The sequence below is a fragment of the Saimiri boliviensis genome, chromosome 2 (genome assembly GCF_048565385.1).
Source record: "Saimiri boliviensis isolate mSaiBol1 chromosome 2, mSaiBol1.pri, whole genome shotgun sequence".
Taxonomy (NCBI): Eukaryota; Metazoa; Chordata; class Mammalia; order Primates; family Cebidae; genus Saimiri; species Saimiri boliviensis.
In genome coordinates, this window is record NC_133450.1 from 156,815,870 (window position 1) to 156,821,869 (window position 6,000).

Sequence of the window (6,000 nt, forward strand, 5' to 3'; positions counted from 1 at the left end):
GTGAACAGTTGCTGTGGCCCAAGTCCTGGACAAAAGGAGTTAAATCAGGGTGGCCCTCCACTCTCACTGTTGCTAGATTAGAGAATCAGGGCCCGCAGGAAATTGGTTCTTTCTTTCCCTGTAACCTTTCCCCTTAATTCCTTTCTCCTTCCATGGGACTATTGGAAATAGCAGTGTTGAGAATTAAAGGCTCCTTTGAACTGAGCACACAAAGATTGCCCTGTAGCTGGAGCTTGCCATGAAGACCCTCAAATTTGTCTCAGGGCATGGCTGGACCTATTCTTGTGTCATAAGAATAAATTTCTGATTCAAGTAACAAAGAGAGAGAGAGAGAGAGAAAGAATAGTTGCTTGCAATGACAGAAAATTTGGGCAGGCAATGTGGGCTCTATGTAGCATCTAACTTTATTTAATATTTAATACATCCCTAAATAAGGTATTGTATTACTTTTTAATTTAGGAAGAAATGGAAGCTTAGAGAAATTAAGTAAATCTACTACATTCCCACACACCCAGTAAACAAACAGTGGGACTGGGCTTCAAGCCCAGGTCTGTCTGATCCCCAAGGCTCTTGATGGAGGTCTAAACTGGTGTCATCAGCATCACCTGGAGGGCTTGTTAAAGCAGAGCGTGCAGGACCCTGTCCCTGGGCTATGAATCAATAGGCTTGGGATGGAGCTCAAGGATTTGCATTTCTGACAAGTTCCAGGTGATGCTGATGCTTGTGCACGGGAACACATCTTTAGAGCCAGGAGTCTACATCACTTTGCTCTGCCCTCCCATAAGGAGCTATGATTATGAAAGTAGGCTATAGCTGGCAAACTAGATGTACATCTCCCTCCCCCGTAATCCCAAGCATTCTTAACATCATCAGCAGTGACCTGGCCTCTGAAGGGTGGACAGAAGCCCTACTGTCATAAGGTTGCCAGATAAAATACAGGATGCCTGGGGTGTCTTAGTCTGTTTGTGCTGCTATAACAGAATACTAAAGGGTAGGTAATTTACAAAGAACAGACATTTGTTGCTCACCGTTCTGGAGTCTGGGAAGCCCAAAATCAAGTCATGTGCAGATTCGGTTGATTGACGAGAGCTGCTTTCTGCTTCCAAGATGGTTCCCTTTTGCTATATCCTCTTTAGGGGAGAAGGACCACTCTAACCTTGCACAGCAGAAGCGCAAGCGCACCACACGCCACAAGAATCCCTTCTCATAAGGGCCTTGCGTCCATGCAGGAGGGAGGAGCTCTCATGGCTTAATCACCTCTTAAAGGACCCACCTCTGAAAACTATCACATTGGCAACAGCTGTATTTTGGAGGAGACACATCCCTACCATAGCACTGGTTAAATTTAAATTTCAAGATAACATAATCTTTAGTAGAAGCATGTTCCAAATATTACTTCTACTTAAAAAAAAAAACTGTTTATTTAAAATTCTAATTTCAGGGGTCCCGTACTTTCATTTGCTAAATCTGGCAATCCTATACTATTGCTTTTGAGAGACAAATTTTATTCTTATGAATGGAAATTACCCCCAAATCCTAAAACCTCACCCAAACAACAGGTCTCTCAGCCAAGGGAGACTTCTTTCCCTTCTTGCCAAATATAAAAGAAAGAAATTTCTCATTAGTTTATTTGCCAGATGCATTCACGCCAAGTTGCAACGTGCAGGAGGTCTGGAGCAAAGGTTAAATAACCACCTAACACCCTCAATGCAGCAGCCGCCTCTTCCTGTCAACCTCCAGCCCCTTCTGTGGTCTCTGAGGAGAGGCATTTGCTAAGGAAGTGAATCTGCTGGGGCTGTTAGGAAGTGCCATGTCCATCAACCCGTCTCTGCTTGAAGCCCAGAGAGAATGGTCCACACCTTCCCAGCAGAAGAGACTGCCTGAGAGAAAGGAGTAGGGACCTGTGGAGGAAGGGCTGGGAGAGGTCTTGATGACAAAGATGGACTTTTCCACGTCCCTGGGAGGGAATCTAGTCCATGGTAGTGGCCCCTCCTCCCAATCTCACTAGCCACATCTGCTCAGACACCTGTGCACTGCCTCCCCAGCAAGTAAGACTGACAGATCCAAGGAAGTTAAAACAAAAAGAATGTTTCAAAAGCCTCACTGTGTACCAGACACAAATCCAACAGTATTTCATGTAATCCTTCAGCACTCCTATAACATAGGTTTCAAGGTGTCATTTACAAAGGCTTAGCTTCCTTTAATTTGACACGGTCTTTGGGTCTGGGTTTGAAACCTAGCTCTGCCATTGACTAAGAGGTTAAACCATATGAAGTCGCCGTTGGCATTTAAAAATGTCTGAATATTGGCAATTTCATGTGGTATAACTGAATAGTTGTGGGACCACAATTTCCCTCAGCCTCAGTTTCTGCATCATTAAAATGAAGATATAACAATGTGTTTCTCAGGGTTGTGGTGGTAATGACATGATATGATATTCGAAACTCTTAATGTACTATTTGGCACATGGTAAGTGCTAAATAAATTTAGGTCAATATCATCATCATCATCATCATCATCATCATGATTTTGCTAGCTGTATAGGAAAATTACACAAGTCCAGACAGAGCCACCTGTCATTGAAGAGAGGATTCTGTGGGTGAAGACAGCTTTTGAATCCTGTTGCCAGTCCTCTAGCCCAACCAGGGTTTTGCACAAGGATCTAGATGAGTCTGTCCAATAGAACTTTCTGTAATGATGAAAATTTTATTATGCACTGTCTGATACAGCAGCCATCAGCCACGTGTGGCTGGGGAACACATGAAATGAGGCTATTGTAATTCTGGAACTAAATTTATTTATTTTTAATTAATTTTATTTTAGATTCAAATGTCCACATGTGTCTGGAGGCTATTAAACTGGACAATGCAGATGCACAGTGCAATGTAGCCTCTTCTTCTGCCCTCATGGTGGGATCTCAGGAGGAGTGTTTGGCTTTTTGTGGAGGAGTAGAACCAAGAAAGGAACAAGAAAACATGACAGCAGCCCTGTTCTGGCCCAGCAGCTGGAATGGGTTTCCAGGCCAACAGGTGCAGCACTGCAAATAGATATCGTTGATCTGATTGGTGGACTGGGATGACCTCCTTTGTTAAAGAGAAAAGAAAAGGAAATCTTCCAATGTATGAGCAACCACAAAAAACAGCTCTGAAAAGACCATCTCCATTATTCAAATTGGTCCTGACCTTCATGCCAAGGGGCTTTAGGCTCCTTCACTAGTGCCTGCCTAAGGCCACACGCATTATCTTCTTAATCCTCTAATCCATACCGGGCCAAAAACCCTTCCCCTGTTTCATGTTGGCTTCAAAAAGTAAGTGGACATGTTCACAAGAAACTTTTCCCAAATTTAAGGGAAAACATTAGTCATCACCTGTCTGCAAAGATTCCAGGTCCAAGAAAAGAGTTTGTATTTTATTAAGCTCCAAGTTCCCTCCTCCCAGCCTGAAGTCCCGTTTCCACAAGTCAAGGGGAAGGTGGTCCCCACACTCCAGTGTTCCTTTCCCTCCCTGGTCTCTTCTTATGTGATGTTTTTAAAACTCATGTGAAATTTGTATTCTGCCATCTATGTCTACTCTTGTGTGCCGGGCCTTCTCCATCTGTCTTCCTACAGCCATTATTTACCCTCTTCTGCCCTGCAGCATTTCTGAGGGGTCTTGGAGAGGATGTTCTGGGTGTTTACTCCTCACCTTCTCTCTATCTGCTGTCAAGTCTAAGCAGCACTTGAGTTCCTACAGCTATGACTCATTTGAGTAGCGTTCTTGTTTAACCACAGCATTCACAGGTCCCAGAAACACCTTTCCCTCTTGTTACTCCTTCAGGCCTGTAAGTGCTAATCGCTATACATCTTGTATATTTTAAGAAAAATGTATTGCATGTATTCCCCAAGTAGCCAACAAATCGATGAGGCATGTTTGTCTGACAGTCACCACCCCAAACTGAGAAACACAGTCCTCAGATTTATCATCAAAGAGGCATGTCTGTCCAGGCACTGTGGGCTCATGTCTGTAATCCCAGTGATTTGAGAGGCCGAGGTGGGTGGATCACTTGAGGTCAAGAGTTGGAGCCCAGCCTGCCAACATGGTGAAATCCCCATCTCTACTAAAAATACAAAAAAACTAGCTGGGTGTGGTGGTGCATGCCTGTAATTCCAGCTACTCCAGAGGCTGAGGCCGGAGAATCACTTGAACCTGGAAGGCAGAGGTTGTAGTGAGCCGAGATCACACCACTGCACTTCAACCTGGAAGACAGAGTAAGACTCAGTAGGGTGTGATGACTGGCATACCTCAGTGCCAATAAATGATTCACCTCTCCTGTCAAAGTCTTCCAACTCTGCCCTCTTTAGGAGCAGTTTTCTGTGACTAAATCTGTTGAGTTCCCTTGTACAACCCTATCCCAACATACAAATGGATTTTTGTGAATATATGATGGAATTGTGTACATAAAATCTGTTCAGATATATGCACCTAGAAACAGAAGTTCTGGCACCCTCTCAGAATGTCAAGAAATCATCTCCGCCAGGCCCTTATCTTGATTCAGGTAAGGTTTATTTACCTTGTTTGGCAGATGGTATAACTAAGACCCAGAGAAGTTAAGAGAAATGCCCAGAGATGGATCTGTTTCCCATGCTGCCACCCGCTCCCTATGTCCATAGCAGATGTTGTCACTCAGTCGCATTGCTCATTCCCATTGTAAGGCCCACTGCCCATTCTCTAGCAACCTACAAATCTCTCAGAGTTGACATTCAAGACCTGTTTGTCATCCTAGCATGTCCTCGAGTATTAAAAACTGGAAAAAAGGGCTACAAATCAGTCTCTATAGTCTCCTAGTGCACTGTTCTTTCTGAGACATTTTCCTGTAAATTCAGAAAACCCGTGCAGACTATGTTCCTGTTATCTTTAATACCTAGTATGTTTTGTTAACAAAAAGATAACCTCCTTTTTTCTTCTGTTTGAGACAGGGTCTCACTCTGTCACCCCAGGCTGGAGTGCAGTGACGCAGTCATGACTCACCTCAACCTTGACCTCCCAGGCTCAGGTGATCATCCCACCTCCTCCTCCCCAGTACCTGGGCCTACCGTTGCCCACTACCACACCTGGCTAATTTTTATATTTTAAAAAAAATTTATTTTTGTATTTTTTTGTTGAGACAGAGTTTTGCATGTTGCACAGGCCGGTCTCCAACTTCAGGGCGCAAGTGACTCGCCCACCTCGGCCTCCCAAAGCAAGGGGCTTATATGCGTTAACTACCGTACCTGGCCAAGTGAGCCTCTTTGAGTCTCAGTTTCCACGTTATAACATGGAGATTATTAAGATTTCCTTATTGGGAGGGTTAACTGATAAGCAAATGCAAAGTACCTGGCACAATATCTATCATATAATGGGTGCCCTGTTCATGGTAGCTCTTATTATTCATATTTTATCAGCAGAATGTCTACCATCTACATGGTGGATGACATCCACGTGGTGGTTATCAGGCCATCAGGCTGTTCACAAGTATTTTATTTATTTTCCTGAAATATGTGGCATGCTAATTGCATTTCACTACCACATTCAAATTATTTGTGACCAAATGGCTTGCTTTGGACAAAAAAAAATAATAATAATAAGAGCAAGAGATATGATTTCTGAGTAGAAACATTTAATTGCTGCTTTTCTCCTCCAGTCTTCCTTTTCTATGTTTTTGTGACTGTCTGTGGAGACAGATGTGAAGATGGATCATCCATCAACCTAAGGCTGAGTACCTTGATAAGCAGAACCTCAGGTGACCCCTGTTGGACATGTCGTGTAAGTGAGAAATACACCTCTTGGGTAAGGCCAATGAGATTTTGCAATTGTTTCTAATCCATCTTGATGAATGCATCAAGTTTCCAGGGAAGCGGAAACTTCTCTCATAACAGAGAGGGAACCTGAAATATTTATATGTCTTGAATACTCATGTCCCCCAAAGTAATTTTCTCACTCTTCAACATAGTCCTGGGTAATAATGCTGCTTAATATCCAGTGC